Source organism: Rhynchophorus ferrugineus, unplaced genomic scaffold, assembly GCF_030347505.1.
Source record: "Rhynchophorus ferrugineus isolate W39M unplaced genomic scaffold, kcgeb_rfMv2 rfM7, whole genome shotgun sequence".
Lineage (NCBI taxonomy): Eukaryota > Metazoa > Arthropoda > Insecta > Coleoptera > Curculionidae > Rhynchophorus > Rhynchophorus ferrugineus.
The window spans coordinates 34390182-34407923 of NW_027472586.1; the positions used below are offsets into that span (position 1 = coordinate 34390182).

The window sequence follows — 17742 nt, forward strand, 5'->3', positions numbered from 1 at the left end:
AACATCAGGTACACCAACAAGATTGACGCCACCTAGTAGTCATGCACGACGAGAAGGATAATAAATAGGGAAACACAAATTAAAAAAGGCAAAATGTCTAAGTTGATTTCTGTAAAATACAGAAAGTTTAATATATTTATGCTGTGACTGAATTACGATCATATATGCAAAAATTTTTCATTATTTATATAGAAAGAAATACATTGAAAATTATAACGGTCTGAAAAATAGAAATAAATAGTATAACGAGGTTACCAATATTCCCCAAAATATATAGAAAAACTAACTAGTAAGAAAGATACAGTAAGAAGTGAAATGAAGTTAACGAGAAATATAATCGATTTCATAGATAGAGAAATAATTGAATTTCAACGTGATTTAATTTGTACAGGAACTTTTCACAAAAAGTGATTTTATAAAATCATTCTATCTGGTAGAATTGTAGGATAACAATGTTAAAGCACTAATCAGGAAAAAACGAGGTGACACAAGGAAAAAAGACAGGTGTTTAAAAGTATATTCATGGGGTGAAATTGCGGATATAAAGGTGCAGAATGCTACTCAAAACCCATCACAAAAATTATGTGACAGAAGAGAATGAAGTTCTGTGATCGAAAACAAAAGATGTTTTACTACCATCAAATCAATTATATCTCATAAAATATCTTATCAACACAAATATCCCAATATGTTGTCAGTAAATTTAGAATATTTATGTAGAGTTGCGAACATAAATGTAATAGTATTTCGTTACATATATAGTAAGAAATAAAATCATTATTATAGATAAGAAAACACAATTATAAAAGTGCTGAAGAAGATTGTCCTAGGCGAATAAAAAAAATAACTAGCGAGAATGGCACAGTAAAGGGTGAAATGAAGTGAACAAGAAACATAATTTGTTCTAGGTATAGAAAAAAGGGAAAATGTAATGTCTTTAATGAGTACAGAAATTGTCTACAAAAAGATAAACTGAAAATCATTTTAAAAAATCATTCTATCGGGTAGAAATAGGAAATAACAATGTAATAAAGAAGTAATCACGAAAAATTAAATTAAATTGGACAAATTAAGTAATATAACACATATATCAATGAGAACACGCCTACAAAGCTGAAAAAATACAATGAAAATTAAAGTAATACACTAATGAGGGATTAAAGAGGCAACAAAAGGACAACAAAACAGCGCTAAATTTAAATTGCATACGGCTACACATTCAAAACTAATTCATAAGCGTCTGAATCCATTTAAAGCCTAATATAAAGCCAAGGTCTTTTGCGATAATGTCGTATTATGCCTATTACTATGAAATACAAAGACCGAGTACAACAAATTCCCAAAAGTATCACAAAATGTGGTAAACAAAGCAACTCTTTGCTCGCCAGCGATTATTTCCAACATCCAAGAACGACCCTTTGTCGACCTTTAAGCCGATGTAGGATATGTACAATGAACTAGTCATATATAATAAAGCAATTAAGCACAATCAGTAGTTGGTTAAAGTGTTTAAAAAAAGTTGTCTTATAGATATTTCTATAATAATAATATTATAACGAATATGCATCATTTAAGTAAATAAATGCAACTCGATGCCACATGATACAAGATGACGGACATGATAATAATTTCAATCCCATCAACATTCAAGCAGGATAGGTACTATGCCTACAATACGACAGGTTATCTAACCATAAACATATTTTCAATATTTTTACATGTAGAAAACAACTTTCTAGATAATTTAAAAATTGATTTGTCTTTCCCATACACATAACAGAGCTAAACATAATGTTTAGTTATTAATAAATATTTTCACCAAATCGATTCAACAAAACCGATTCGAACAAATAAAGTGAGATAAAGAACAACACGTCGACAGTGAGTTATAGCGATTGTTTACATGCTGTTTAGAAGTAGTGATTAGTGTGTAAACTGACGCAAAATAGAATCTATCAGGCGAACAACGTAATAGAAAAAAATATATTAAAACAGTATTGTTTTAGATCAATCGCAACAAGGGCAGTTCGATTATTTATTAATTAGTAATTAGCCATAAATCCGAAATTAAAATAATGCCCAAATGGATGTTCATGGATGACATAGATGTATGTAATGTAATCAGTGGATTCAGGTATGAATTTAAAACACTTTAATTTCCTTAAATTCTGAAAAAAAAGATGAATACAAATTCGGCGTAGTGAATTGGTAATAAGTAACAGGCGACGCAAATTAATTCAGCGGTGGACAATGGCACAGGGCTGGATTTGGTAATCTATTTTATTTTTCACAAGCAACAATAGTGCGTTTTTAAGTGCAATAAACGTACCTTTATTTGGAACAGGGAGCAGATAAATTTGAAAATTAAATTGTCTCTGATTTGTTTGTTTTTCCCCAAGGGTTTTTACGCAAATCGAAAGACATGACTATGAGGTATACCAGCAAGTCGGCATGATATGAAACGGTTAATTAGCTGTCTATATAGAGACCAACAACCTGTGATACAACAACTTGCAACTAGCAGGCCACAGACATGGTGAACTACACTAGTTCGCTATGGTGAGAGACAACACCAGGTACACCAACAAGATTGACGTCACCTAGTAGTCAGGCACGATGAGAGATAGCAAGGGGTACGTCAACAAGAAGGGCCTGAGAGTCCGAGGTATACCAAAAAGAGGGGTGTCATTGGTAGTTTACCGCAAGGATATGGACTCTCTATCAGGTATGTAAAGGAGGTCATTTTGCGATTAATATTTTCCGGGAGAATTATGTCGAAAATAAAGCCACGAAAGATGTCTTAGATATTTCTATAATAATATCATTATAACAAAGATGTATCAATTCAGCAGTTAAATGCAACTCCATGGACCATTTAAAAGGGTAAGTATACTTCTCTTAGATGCCTCTTCAAAGCTATTTAAGCAAAAACGATATATAAACTAAAACAAAGTCTACAATATGACAGTTCATGTAATTCGAAACTTACCTTCAATATTTTAACACGTAGAAAACAATTTTCTAGATAATTTAGAAATTGATTTATCTTTCTCACACTCTAATTTTAAACACAAGAAGACCCTTAGGGTGAGAAGTGAATAATATACCTAAACACTTGTTTAGTTAAAGAATTGTAATTAACTAAATGACATATTACAACTATAGACATAGTGACTTGATAGGATGGTTCACTATAATGAGAGACAACATTATGTACACCAAGAAGATTGATGCCACCTAGCACCTACGTCAACAAGAAGGGCGCGACAGTCCGAGGTATACCAAACAGAGGGGTGTCATTGGCAGTTCACCGCAAGGATATGGACTCTGTATCAGGTATGTAAAAGAGGTCATTTTGCGATTAATATTTTCCGGGAGAATTATGTCGAAAATAAAGCCACGAAAGATGTCTTAGATATTTCTATAATAATATCATTATAACAAAGATGTATCAATTCAGCAGTTAAATGCAACTCCATGGACCATTTAAACGGCTAAGTATACTTCTCTTAGATGCCTCTTCAAAGTTTTTTAAGAAAAAACGATACATGATCTAAAATAAGGCCTACAATATGGCAGGTCATGTAATTCGAAACATACCTTCAATATATTAACATGTAGAAATCAATACTTAAATAATTTAAGAACTAATTTATCTTTCAAACACCCTCATTTTAAACACAAGAAGACTCTTCAAGTGCAATACGTAATACACCTAAATACAATGTTTAGTTAAACAATTATGATTAATTAAATGACATATTACAAGCTACAGAAATGATGAACTACATTAGTTCACTATAGTGAGATTGACAACAAGATTGACGCCACCTAGCAGTCATGCACGATGAGAGACAGCAAGGAGTACGTCAATAAGAAGGGCGCGACAATCCGAGACATACCAAAAACCGCTGGCAGTTCACCACAACTATATAGTTTCAGTATGAGGTATGTAAACAAAATGGACGTCAATCTGGGGCACGACAATCGACCCGCCAACCTGGGTGTTGCACGACATAAGTCTCACCAACCGCCTATCTGAAGGGTCTTGTCCCGCCAACCTGGTGGACCACAACAAGTCTGCCGCCTACTTGCGGAATCCATACAAGAGTCCAACCTATTTGGGGGGTTTGCTACATGCGTACAGCCAATCCAAGGTTATACAACAAGTATGCGGCCTATCTGACGGACGCACAACCAGCGTGCCACCTACTTGGAGTCCTCAATCACCTTGCGGCCTATTCGAGGGGTCCACAACATGCTTGCCGCCTACCTGATGGGCGCACAGCTAGCAGATTCACGACATGCGTTCCACCGACTTGGGGATACCGTTTTGCCTGCCGCCCACCTGGGGTCTGCAACGACCATGCCGTCAATCTGATGGTTCCTTGCCAACTTGGGCCACAAACGTTCGGTAATCCTGAGAGGTCCACAACATGCATCTTGCCGACATAGAAGCTACAACACGCATGCTCTGTACCTGAGAAGCTTGTAACGAGAATTCCACCAATCTGGCGGCCACAACTGGCATTACTGGTTACTAAAGCGGGGACGCGCAGCAGACGGCAACCAAGGGTATGAGCCATCAACCTTGTCAGGCCATCAAAGACGAGCTGCCCATCCAACGTCTCTAAATAGTTTCTTAGAGCTAGCAGTCAGTCTAGAAGTAAGCCTAGCGCTAACCAGAGACGGAATACTGTTACGAATCACTTTTAATTTGGGATGGGACAAAATTAATAATACGACTTTCGGCTTTGAAAGAGAGAAACAATATTTACACTGCAAGTCTTTCATATAGTTTTGAACAGCTTCTAGATAAACAACAACGCCTTCTACTTGTTGTTTTTATTTTCTACATACTAGAAATTAGCTTTGCTTCGATACTAATCATATATTTAATAAACGCTTGACATGCCACCAACTAAAACTACACTTATATCCAGTTGTATGAACAACTGTAGGTCAGCTCATGGAATTCCGACCAGAAATTGGCCTAGCACTAATTAAAAAAAAAAGAGTAAAAGGAATTTGAGCACTTACTAGATTTAAAAAAAACCCAAAAAGATAGAAAAACTGGAATAAGTTTGTTCACAATTTGTCACTTCCCCGGGACGAAGCGACCAGCGAGAAACAGGATTCATTACTACGCGACACCTTTCCAGTAAAAAATAGAACATGTATTCTGGAAGTCATATTGTCACGAATTAAAAGAACGGTAAAACCCTCAAAAACTAATTTATAAGAAAATAAATGAAACGTACCCATATAAACGTAATGGTCAGGTCTTTCCTGAAATAGAAAACAGAAATGTTTCTAGATGACTCAACATAGCAGATTATCTCAACGGATCCGACCATTTATCAGAAGAAAAAGGCATAATCGAAGCCAGCAAGTTTTACCAAGAGATGCAGGGAGCAAACATACTACGGGAACAACTAATTAGTTACCATATAACCAAATTAGTCCTAGAGAGAAAGAGTGCCAGCGGTAGTGAGGCGGTATTCCAAACATACACAAGAAAAATATTCTACTGAGACAAATGAAAGCTCCACCATATCACCGTTGCAACATCTAGCCAAAGAAGTGCTATACTAGAATAGAGTAAGCTTTGACATGGTATCACTCTACTTACACGGACGTATCGACCGAGAGGAGATAAATAATATAAATAACGAATAAAAAAATATCAGAGAAGACAATAAACAATATATCTATCAAATGTTCACAGATAAACACTACAAACCAGAGAAAGGAGTAACGATGGGTTCACCGTTTTCCCTGGATGCATATACCAAGCCAAAAGTCATCCCTATAATTTACTATGATATTTATTTCCGCCGGAGTGTGCGTTTTAACAATATGCACCAGATCCCATAGAATTTGGCGACCCTGATGTGATAAAATTTAATAGAAAAACGTGAAAAGATGAAGTTCGAAGTAGAACGAATGAATATTATATTTTCCCGTCTGGACAAGCAATCCAGAATTCTAATTTAATCAGATACAACACAATTTTTCCCATGTAAAATCACAGAGGAAGAAACTAAATACCATCACTTGGTGGCTCCACTGGATAATAAATTTATTTAAGAGCACATTTCTAACTTGCAACACAATGTAGACAAGATAATGAATTTGAACTTTCTGTCTCAATTTTTTATCTCGACTGTTGTTATTATAAAAACGGATGCTACATTCTGACGCGATGCTAACCTCTTGAAGTAAAGAAAATGTATAAAGGATAAAGCCAAGGCCTTTCGCAATAATGTAGCGTATGTTTATTACTAAAAATCAAAGTATAACAAAATTTCAAAAATGTCACGAAACGTCATCCTCCTCCAACGATCATTAAACTATAACTCGCTCAAGAACCCAACATCAAAGAACCACCTTATGTCGACCCTTAAGCCGGTGTTGGTACGTTGCAATGAACCGGTTACATATAATTGAAAACCTAAACCCAATCTGTAGGTGGCTAAATTATTTGAAAAAGGGAGTCCATTTGCGATTAATATTTTCTGGGAGTATTATTTCAAAAATAAAGCCACGAAAGACGTCTTATAGATATTTCAATAATAATATTATGACAAAGATGCATCAGTTCGGCAGATAGAATGCAACTCCATGGATCATTTAAACTGGTAAGTATACTTCTTTTAGACGCTTCTTCAAAGGTATTTAAGCAAAAACGATAGATGATCTGAAACAAAGTCTACAATATGACAGGTCATGTAATTCGAAACGTACACATACACCTAAACACAATGTTCAGTTAAACAATTGTGATTAATTAAATGACATATTACAATATACAAACAACACTGCATGAGAGTTCAAGTGGAAATAATAACAGAAACACTAGTAACGACTAGTAAGTAGTTAATGTAAGAGTAACTCTTAAAAAGTTAAGTAATGAAACTTTTAAAACTCAATTCTGTTGAACAGATGGTGAAAAGAAAAGCGGTATTGAACACGTATCAGTTAAAAGTAATACGACGAAATTTACATGATGCTCAATATGGAGTCAAATACAATACCCTCCTCAAATGTTGTCTGCAAACGAATACATGGCGATTTAAGACTGCGTTTCTAGATCAGGAACGTTCAACACAATAGTTACTTTTAGAAAACAATATGTTGTTTTATTAATGTTATCACACTTCTCGTATAACAGCAAGGATATTCAATAAGAAAAATGTAAAATTTACAAACGTAAATCGTCTCAAAAGATAATTAACAATAGTCGTTAATTTTCTGTTTATAATTATGAACGAGTCAGATTACCACAAGCTGTTGAAGTCTCTTCGTCAGTTCTAGAAAGACTAGAAACAATCATTTCGTAAAATGGAAGCCTGGGTGTTCATCTGGTACGTTTTTATGGTAATAAATGTATGAAAATTATATATTCAGGACAATTACCATCGATATACAGTTCATCAATAAGATACATAATTTTCCAATTTTACGGAATTATTTACATTTTACAAGAAAAGTAACTATTATGACATTACACAATGTCCTTCAAATTCAATGTTTTAGAATGATAATTTGCCAACTGATCACAATTATGGTCCAGTATAAGCAAAAAAAGTACACAAGTTTAGGTAGAACTGAATATACTGCCCAAAAATTAACTAACCGTTAACCGACAGAGGAGAAACTAGAAACCATAAGAGAACAAAACTGATATAGACCCACTATATAAGCCACAAATCAAGAAAAAAACTAAAATTGATCCATAGATATCAACCAACAAGAAAAAACTTCAATATAATACGAGACTCTTATGATCCTTGTATAAGAAATAATATAACATCTCACAATTCAATTCGATAATTCGAGTAATATGCTATGCACTTTTAATAATTCCCTTTTTGTAATCATCATAAAAGTTGAGGATGGTAAATAAAAGACCAAACACTAGATATGTTTAATAAACAATAACTAGCGTTAAACATTTTATGACATGACAAAAACCACTGTTCTTCTTTCTCTGTTCTTCACCCTAGTCTAGGTCCAAGAATTTTCAGTTGATATTTCTACTTAATACCTATAAATAAAAAAGAACTTATAGATAATATTTTTTCCAATGTTATTTATTGATTTATACGAAAATTTCTCAAAAGAAATTTGAAGAAAATACAGTGCTTAAATGCAAATAAGAATATTACTTTACATGCATTTATTTATTACTAATTTATATATTGTTATTTTTTGAAATTATATTATTAATAAAACTAATTATTAATACATCATTAATATAATTATAACTTATTAACAATTTATAACAATAGTTGCCAACGTAGTTCATACAGCAAGAATGTAGTTAAATTTTTTTTAACATGGAATTTTTATTAAAAAAATACAGCTATTCCTGGTCAGTAAAATGCGCATTACAATTAGTGATACTTAAAGTATCTTCATAAGCCCTTCATGATTGAAATAATAAAGACATACTGTAGCGTTTTTGACTGGATTTATTTTCTCACAAGCGAGCTATCTTTGACGATAAGATTTTGTCCTTAACCAAGATCAGAGATCGGCACAAATATATTGTATATGTATATAAATGTATTGTATACGAATATATACCACATAGTATATATTTATAAACAGTTATTATAGTTAATATCTTACCTTCGCAGAACAGTAGACAACCGCTTTGCACTCGAGACAGAACATAATAGAAATGAATCAGCTAGCGGAAGCAAATTATTAGCGGTTAATATTGACATTTAAGGGATATATTTTCATAATAATGTTGAGCAGTATCGATATATAGCAACAGTCGATTTAATTCTACAATTAAATCAATAATTTTCTCCTTACAAAATTTTAATATACTACCTATGAGATATTTTTATATATATTTTAAAGTCTGCTTTTACCAACCATGGGTTTATTTGGACTGGACTTACAGTTTAATGTGGGCTCCGAACCACGGTTCTTGACATTAAGCCTACCGACTGGCGAGTGATCAACTTAGGAATCATCCCAGAGAACATCCGGTCTCACCCAGCCTGGTTACTGGCGTAACTGGGATCATTTTCCCTGTCGAATTTTGCACTCTTGTCCAGGACAATCACAAACATAAATTTACGACCATCCCAATAGTAGGTGGACGGTCCTGTTGCCTTTACCACTGCGCCAACCAAGCCGGCTCAGATATTTTTAGTTGGACAAATGAAGGGAAATGTTTATTATCAATTGTTGGTGGTTTATATTGTTGTTTTTTTAATATATTTTGTTACTTTCCAGAGAGAATACTCTGTTGCATGAGTTGACGTTAAGTTTTCAAAATAGTTTTGAATTCCTTCATTTTGTTCGTTATTTAGTAGCTCTTAGAAACAAACTGTCATACGTTAGATAACACTTATATTCAATCAAGAGCAAAGCCTATTTATGCATCTACTCATTCACCACTATATCATAATTTCTTGAACTAACACGAATGCGATATAAAAGCACACAACATTCGCGACTAATTCGAAAAGTGAAACTAATAGATTTGACGGTTGTCATGAGAGTATTTCCTTTCATTTTATTTCTTCGTCAATTTTCCAATATTTTATCCATAGTTAATCGGCTATTTGGGACGAAGACAAATCCACCAAATCAAAAACCATGAAAATCTGTCTAGCTGTTCTCGAGTTAGATATGTTCGAACAAACTGACTTTGTTCTACACATTAAAAAGAAGAAGAAGATTAAGATAGACCTACCAGCTTCATAATATCATTTGTATGTAGAAAATAATAATTAATATATAATATATTACTTAAGCTAAAGTTAAAAATACACTTTGCATAAATAAATTCGTGTTTTTTGGTTCAGTTTTCCTGCGCGTTATCCAGTAGATGTTACGCTTCCACCTTGTTGTGATTTAGCAAATTTATTTCATGTTTTAGAGCGAAATATTGGATCAGTTCGTGTATGAGTTTGATTCCGAGGTCGTCGTGTAGCTCTTCGTAGGTTACGGAGCAATAAGCGGTAAGGGTGCGTAGGATTACTACTTGGCTTGATGTTTAGTGCAACCCCATATTTACATCCGATAAGTTCAAGCAGGCTTTATGATTGACTGATAGCCCAGTCTCCTTGATTTTAGGTCAAGTTTTGAGTATCTTCCGACTAACTAAAATTAATATGGGCAGATTTGGAGCTATTAAGCTGTATTTTCCAGTTTCTTGTCTTTGTAGATATTGCTGACCACTGCCAGTATTTTTTCTATAGCTTTAGACAGAGATACATCTTTTACCATTATAACTGTGTCGTCAGCAAATGTTCAAAGTATTGTTTCTTTTATTGTTGGGATGTCAGCAAAATAGAGCAAATATAAGAGTCGCCCGAAGACACTGTGGAAGTCCAGTATGATTCCAGCAGTCGGCAGTAATTACGCGGTAGCAATTTGTCCATTTTGATTTAATACGTTTTAACAGCCGTTTCTCAATTAATTTTGACATCGCAGGTAATAGTGAAATAGGCCTGTAAGATTCAACTTGTTCTGCCGATTTGTCAGGTTTTTAAGCATAATTATTCGAGCCCTAAATCATTTCGGAACGTGCTTCAGTCTCACACAGGTATTGAATATACATGTCAATATGACTATTGCTTTTCGTGGCAGCTTTTTTAATAGCTCAGGTGAAATATCATCAATTCCAGGAGCCTTTTTAGGATTGACGTTGTCAATTTCTGTGGCAACTTTCATTGGAGAAATTAGATTTACAGCTACATGGGGCTGATAAACAGAGTTTATATCTATTGTAGATTCTAGATTATTCGGGTGAAATACGTTAGCTCCACGATAAAATGAGAAGGAAAATATTGACCGATGTTAAAACGAATTTACAAGCTGCAATAAGCAATATATTATACATATTGACGACGTTTGTTTACTGCTACTTAGGATAGACTATGCGTATTTCAATAGCGGCAATAACTATGTTAAGCCCAAGTTTACGGTTTCCGACCTATCTATTTAAAATGGAAGTAATAAAAGTTAAATTCACGGTGTCCCTTCAGTATTATGATGTATAATTATTTCTTACATTCCTTGTGTTAATAAAATTCTTTTATTTTTTTCAGATTCGTTGTTGAATTAATGTATTTTATTATAATCAATCCAATCGAATTATATAAAAATTCCATCATTCAAAGCAATTTCTTCAGTTAGAGTTCATGTCGATTTTGCCCAGCACTAATTAGCTACATCTTAACATAACACAATTTAAAGAAGAAGAATAGGGAATCTTTAAATTAAGGTCGGAATAGGGATGTTGTAAGCAGAGAACTATCGATATATCACTTGAATAAATGTAGGTATATTATAAATACATGTTACCATTACCATTTGGACTTTATTATATTACTTACGAACTTATATAATATTTGTTTATGATGCTTCTTCCAATTTCATATCTATATATCGAAATAAAAAATATTGCTTAAGAATATCGAAATTAATAAAAATGTCGATAGATCATTGTTTTCTATCAATCCAAAAAAAGTAGACAAGACTTAAAGTGAGTCTCATTTTGTTTCAAGTTATCTTCATGATCGGAGAGGAAAGTTTCGGGTTCAAGGAACATATAGAGGGTAATTGTTGTTTTATATTTGTTTATTTATATTTTAGTTAATATCTAACGGAATTAATTCAAACAGTCCTAGGTTGTAAATAGATCATCTGGTTGTTCTAATTCGCTTATTTATTCCAAAGAACTGATTCGAATTATCCCAAGTACAGTAATAACGCCTTTTTCAGCCGTAAGTAATTTTCAATATTACATTTTAAATTAACTGTTTATGAGACATTTTTAAAATAAAATATAGAAAACATATTTTTGTACTAAAAAAATGTATTAATATATTTCTGTTGAAATCCAAATCGAAATAAGAATAAAATTTAGGCACCAAATATATGTTTGAAATATAAACTTAAAAACTGTTCAAATATGTTCCTTTTTTTTATTGCTTCATTTTGATAAAAGAGAATGTGAGATATTCGGTCTGATTCTCAGTAAACAGTTGATAAAACAAATGCTATTTGTAAAATTTGTAGAAAGAAAAATTATTTTTAATAGCTGGTATTTTTCAGTAATTTGAAGTAAGATTGGTTGTTATCAGTTTTGTGGTATTCATATAAATTTTTTAAATGTTTACTGATTTAGTACTGAAAATTAAATTCCGCATTCAAGGTTTTAGTTTTCTTATTTCTGCATGAGCGTTAGTGATTCTGATAAATAACTTTGTAATAAAATGTGATTTAAGATGGTATGTTTAATTAATAAATATTTCTTTAAGCCGGCTTGGTGGCGCAGTGGTAAAGGCGATGGCCTCCTACTGTTGCGATAGCCGCGGGTTCGAATCCTGCTGGGGCATGGTCGTAAATTTATGTTTGTGGTTGTTTAAAATTTGTGCATGTTCTAGGCAAGAGTGTAAAATCCGACAAGGAAAATGATCCCAGCCACGACCGTTATTATTAAGCTTTATTAAGCTCGATTTTGCATATACTTTTCGTGGCTTTAATATATCCTTTTTTTATCGTTGATTCTCAAACGTATCGTTCTAATTCTCTTAATAATTTTTGTTTTATTTGTCCAATACATTTATGTCTATTTTAGACATAATATTTATAACTAATTACAAAATTCTTGTTAAATTTATTAACAATTCAATCACTATTTCGTTTATTTCCCCTTAAATATTATAGGTGCTTGAACATTTTTCTGTTATTTAGCGATTTTGAACGTTAATTTACTCAATTAGTATTGAAATATATTCTAAATTATACTTAGTGGTCAAAACAAATGAAATGTAGATCTTAATACAAAATATATTAACAAAATCCGGTAAAAAACAGTAGATAACATATAACATAATAAATATCAAGATAAATTAGCCTGATTACTCTGATAATAATAAAATTAATCCTTGCCCTATTGTCCCATTCTAATTTTAATAATATATTTTAATGATTTTTTATTTTCTGAGCAGAACAGACCCAGTCAAAACTTTCCGGAGTTAAGAAATCTTCAGCACCTTATTAAAATTCAATTAATTTATACCATTAAGGGGTAGAAGTTTGAAGAATAAATCAGTTCCTAAAGTTGATGCTATTATTGGCAGTAACATTGTTTGTTAGCAAGTACTTCGGTGTTGTGATTTAGTAGTTCTTAATTTGTGCTACAGGGGAAATAAAAGCTGAATAAGGCTTTGAATGGTTTTCACAAGTATCATTATTAATTTCTATTATACTTAAATGTTACAATAAGAATTTTAACCTACTTATTAGAAAATAAAGACATTATAAAATATTAATATTATTCCGATCACAAAATGCACTTTCCTCTGATGTACACATATCCTTTCTCGAAATACCTTTCGCAAGAGAAAAGGAAGGAGATAATTTCCGGACTCTAACAGGTCAATTGAAAAGTAACACTCATTAATTCGTCGTTCTTTTTGGTCAAAAGTGAGCTTGCGCGGCACCCACTTTGCACAGAGCTTTCTCATAACCGAATATTCTTGAATGATATGATGTACACGTTCAGTTGCTATCTTTAGAGTGTCTGCTATTTCATGCAATTTCAATTTACGGTCATTCCAAATGAGTTTGTGGATTTTTTAAACGTTTTCGTTGGTAACAATCTCTTGGCGTCCACTGTATTCACCGTCTTCGATGCTCATTTCACCACGTCTAAACTTAGCATACCAATCCTTGATAGTTGATTTTCCGACGGTAGTGTTCGGCATTAAACCCAGTTTTTACTTCAACTGTATTTTCCCATCAAAAAATAATATTTTAAAAACATATGTATTTAATTCTAGTAGCGCCATCTATATGTATATTGGTGTCTGCCGCCAATATTCATCTTCAAGCTTTTAAATTAATAATTTTTTTTTGTTTACAGGTGACGTGACTGATTTACAATACGTGTTTGGCAACTTTTGAGATCAGGGCAAAGGTGAAGAATGGAGGAAGATTTGTCCGCTTTGTCACATTAAATGATGATTTCCATATTCTATTATTTAATAAACTTTTTTTGATCTTTGTCTTTTAATTAAAAGTCCTAGGAGCAATGTGAGTGATTCTATGGACTTTGAACCTGGTCGTGTATAGGAATCCTGGAGCAGGTGATTTGGTTGGTTTAGCTGATCTAGTATTTTGATTTGCTTTAATTAGATAAAGAGATATTAACGTTTATGGATATAATTGTGTTTCAACAGCAACAAGTCAACAGAGTCTCTTTCTCTCTGATGGTTTACGTTCTATTTGTTTTTCATTCGATCTAGTGGTACATTTGGAAAAGAAATTAATGGTTAGAGGCACGATGTGCTAATTGTTCATCTCGGATGGTTGGTTCTCTCAGTTTTTGATTTGGTTGACTGGTGGATGTTGTGGGGATGTGTCCTATGATTAAAATTGTAACAACTTTTTAAAATGGACCACAGCTACAAGATATACCGTCCTCGTCGTTTGATATGGCAACCATAGCCAACGAATTTAAGTTATGGTTCTTAAACCCTTGAGTTATTTTTAATAATCTCTTAGAGCCTCAACAGCCTGCTCGTGTGCAATAAGTATTACTTTATGATTTCCGTTATGCAATAAAACTATACTGATATGTTGAAGATCGCTTCAGTAAGTGATCTACTGTACTATTATATTCTAACTTATTCTGGAGATTATTAGATCTCACTCTATGTATCAGTTAACCAATTCATTTGGTAGTTTGCGTTTGAGCCTACACACTACACTGTCATTGCACACATGTAATTATTGGCGAGTGCATCGGGATGCACTCACAGTCTTTCAGAGTACTTTGCACTAACACTTCGAGTCACACTGGTTATGGGTTCTAAAGGGATATCGCGCTGAATTAGTTTGTTGGAGACGTAATGTGGGGCATCGACGATGACTCGCAACATTTCATTCTGGAACCTCTGAAAGATAGCTATGTTAAATTTAACCTTTGAGTGAACGGGTATTTTAAATTCCCAACAAATTCCCATAAAAGAACGGGTTGGGTCTGACAACCCTAAAGAAGAAGAGAAGAGAATTTACCGCGGCCGACACTGTAGGGATTTCATGTAGTCCAGTAAGAGCTCTCGTCCCAGTTTATTCCAGGAAGATTTGGTGGCTTATATAAGGCAACCATGGGCCATCTATGAGTATTTTTTGCTACATTGTTTCAGAAAGAGCTATCGACTGTATCAAGTCGATATTTGCTTGAGTTATAGATTCCCGATCAAATGAGTCGTCATGATGGAGACTTGAAAGAAGGATTATCTGTCTGTTAATCGTTGGTGTGTAAGAAACAGTGGTCATATCGTTCGTAAAGCTAAATATATTTGATTTCTTCGCTCTTTTAGTAAACATTTTATTTTGATATGTCTTTCGGTTCTTCTTAGGGTTCAAGCAATGGATGGAGCAATGTTTGTTTCATTTGGTGCCGTCTCTTGCTGGAAGATGTAGGTGGTTACGGCTCCCAACACTAGATACGATCGGTGTTTCTTCGAGTATATTGTTACCAATGTCATATTCACTTTCAGTCTCGTGGTCGTTTCTTTCGTTTCGTTGTGGAGCGGCACCCATTTTCGCTTCTGACTGATCTTTCGATTCTGATGCTGACTCCTTCATACATTTTTCGCAGCCTTTGAAGCTCTATTTTATATGGATCCATTATTTTATCGTTTCTGAAAACGTCTCAAATTAACTGCTGCCAAATAATATAAAGACTACAAAAGGAAGGGTTTGCTGCGCAGAATTAGGCTATAACATCTGCCTTACTCGCATCACTAGAATACCCCTCTAGAATCAGGCATTCAGTTCGTGAAAAGTTCCGTGAACAACTCAGTATGAGGTTCTCCCTTGGCGCCTTACAACATGAAAATAAACTGATCAAACCCCATCCATCCATAAATCTAAACATTTTCCTGAATCCAAAGCGACATCAGCACATCAGCAAAAGACCAATTGGTTCCAGACTTTGACTAGTTAAATGTGGCTACAACAAGAAAAAAGTTCCTACAACTTACTACTATTGTTTCCAGTTACCGAAATTTATAAATCGATCTCTATAAAGTCTCATGCAGTAGAATTATGGGCTGCATCCTATAACGTGCACTTCATTAATTGTGCCGCATTTTTTTCAATTGGGTACATGGTAGCTAATTGATAGCTAATTTGCAATAGTTTCTTCTTAGGGTTAGTTATTTCGATGTTAAGTATATTTCGAATACAATAATTTGTTTACTAGAGCTTATTTTCATAGGTGCTGCATTTTCCAAGTAGTTCGTGGAGAAAGCGTAGTCATTTTCAAGGTCATTGCAGGTTCCAGGTACAATTTTTGTTTTAATATTAATTGAATGTACGGATTTCTCTGATTGCATCTTGTGTTAATTCGTTCCTTGTATTTTAGCCAGGGTCACTCTGTTCCTATTTATTTATTTTGTCTTGTAGTAATATCTGGATTACCATTATTTATCACCAAACAATTTTCTTGTATTCTCCTGATTTTACAATTATGAATTTAACTTTCATTGCAGCTTAATTCGTGAACCAGTATTACTCACACCAGTATACTCACACCACCGCTTCGCAATTAGCTGCCGTATATACATTGAGATATAGTTTGAGATATAGTTAGGTATATAATATTTCCCATTAATATTTATTAGGTGGTTCAATGAATCCTTAGTTTGTCTCTTTTATTCTTTTACAATTGGTAAACTGTTTAGTAGTTCGTTTGCAATATTTCTGTGGATTTCTGCATGTTATCGGAAACACGGAGCCCACAATTTCTTCAATGCTTAATGTACTCTCTGATGAATCTGTGCAATGTGATGCCCTCGAACTATTTGAAGAAATGTATGCCGTTTAATTTGGAGAAACTTACGATGTATGGTGTGTTTTGCCATGCAGCCGACAATGTGTTAACTCTTTTAAGCATATTATTAAGAGAGTTCCACTTAGTGCTAATAGGTTGTATTATTGTTAATAGTGAATCATTTTGCCTGTTCTGAGGTCGCATTTACAGATTGTGAAAATAATGAATTTTCTCCCCTACATAGTCTCTCCTTTCCGATTTTTATCATTAATACCATCCTGAGTTTAAAGCATTTTCCCAAAAAATTGAAAACATGAGTATGTCGCTGAAAAAAGCCAAGTCGTTCGAACCCTTCCGACTACAGGCCCATCAGCCTGATTAGTTCACTGTTTAGACAAGCCGAAAGGGCGGTTTTATACGCTGTGAACAGCTTCTCCGACGCGCACTATCCCTAAAGAACAGTTCGGTTTCCGTGCCAAATACTTGAGCCTTCATCAAGCTGCTCGCATCGCAGCGACCATCCGTCAGGAACTTTTAAAAGGTGTAAAACTGCAGCTACCTTTTTAGGTGTATCCAAAGCTTTCGCTTAAGTGCGGCAAAACAATCTAATGTTCAAAGCAAAACAAGTAGGTTTAACGAACGACCTAATTTCCCTAATCCACTCATGCTTGGAATATCGATCTTTTCGTGTAAAAATCTTCGATGCAGTCTCGGAAACAAATCTCTGTAAGAGTTCCGCAAGGAGTTCCATTTGCCCCAGACTTACTCAACTTCTACATGGCCGATTTTTCACTTCCCAAGTTATCAAACATAGCATTTTATGCAGATGGTGCAGCTGTCTTTACCACTGGTTACAGTCCCAACGCCATTCGTGACAGACTTTGATTTGGACCTCAATCAAAAATTAGGGCGACTAC

At 33.9% G+C, this 17742-nt stretch overlaps 2 long non-coding RNA genes across 2 annotated transcripts; one reads left to right on the forward strand and one right to left on the reverse strand.

The window, feature by feature from the left end:
* Nucleotides 1-7925: 7925 nt before the first annotated feature.
* On the reverse strand, nt 7926-8713 carry LOC143199493 (uncharacterized). The gene is made up of 2 exons (XR_013006448.1): nt 8638-8713; nt 7926-8050 (listed from the first exon to the last, which is right to left on the reverse strand). It is a non-coding gene; the product is annotated as an uncharacterized LOC143199493 (long non-coding RNA).
* Nucleotides 8714-11507: 2794 nt separating this feature from the next.
* On the forward strand, nt 11508-14784 carry LOC143199490 (uncharacterized). The gene is made up of 3 exons (XR_013006447.1): nt 11508-11591; nt 11658-11759; nt 13907-14784. It is a non-coding gene; the product is annotated as an uncharacterized LOC143199490 (long non-coding RNA).
* The last annotated feature ends 2958 nt before the right edge of the window (nt 14785-17742 follow it).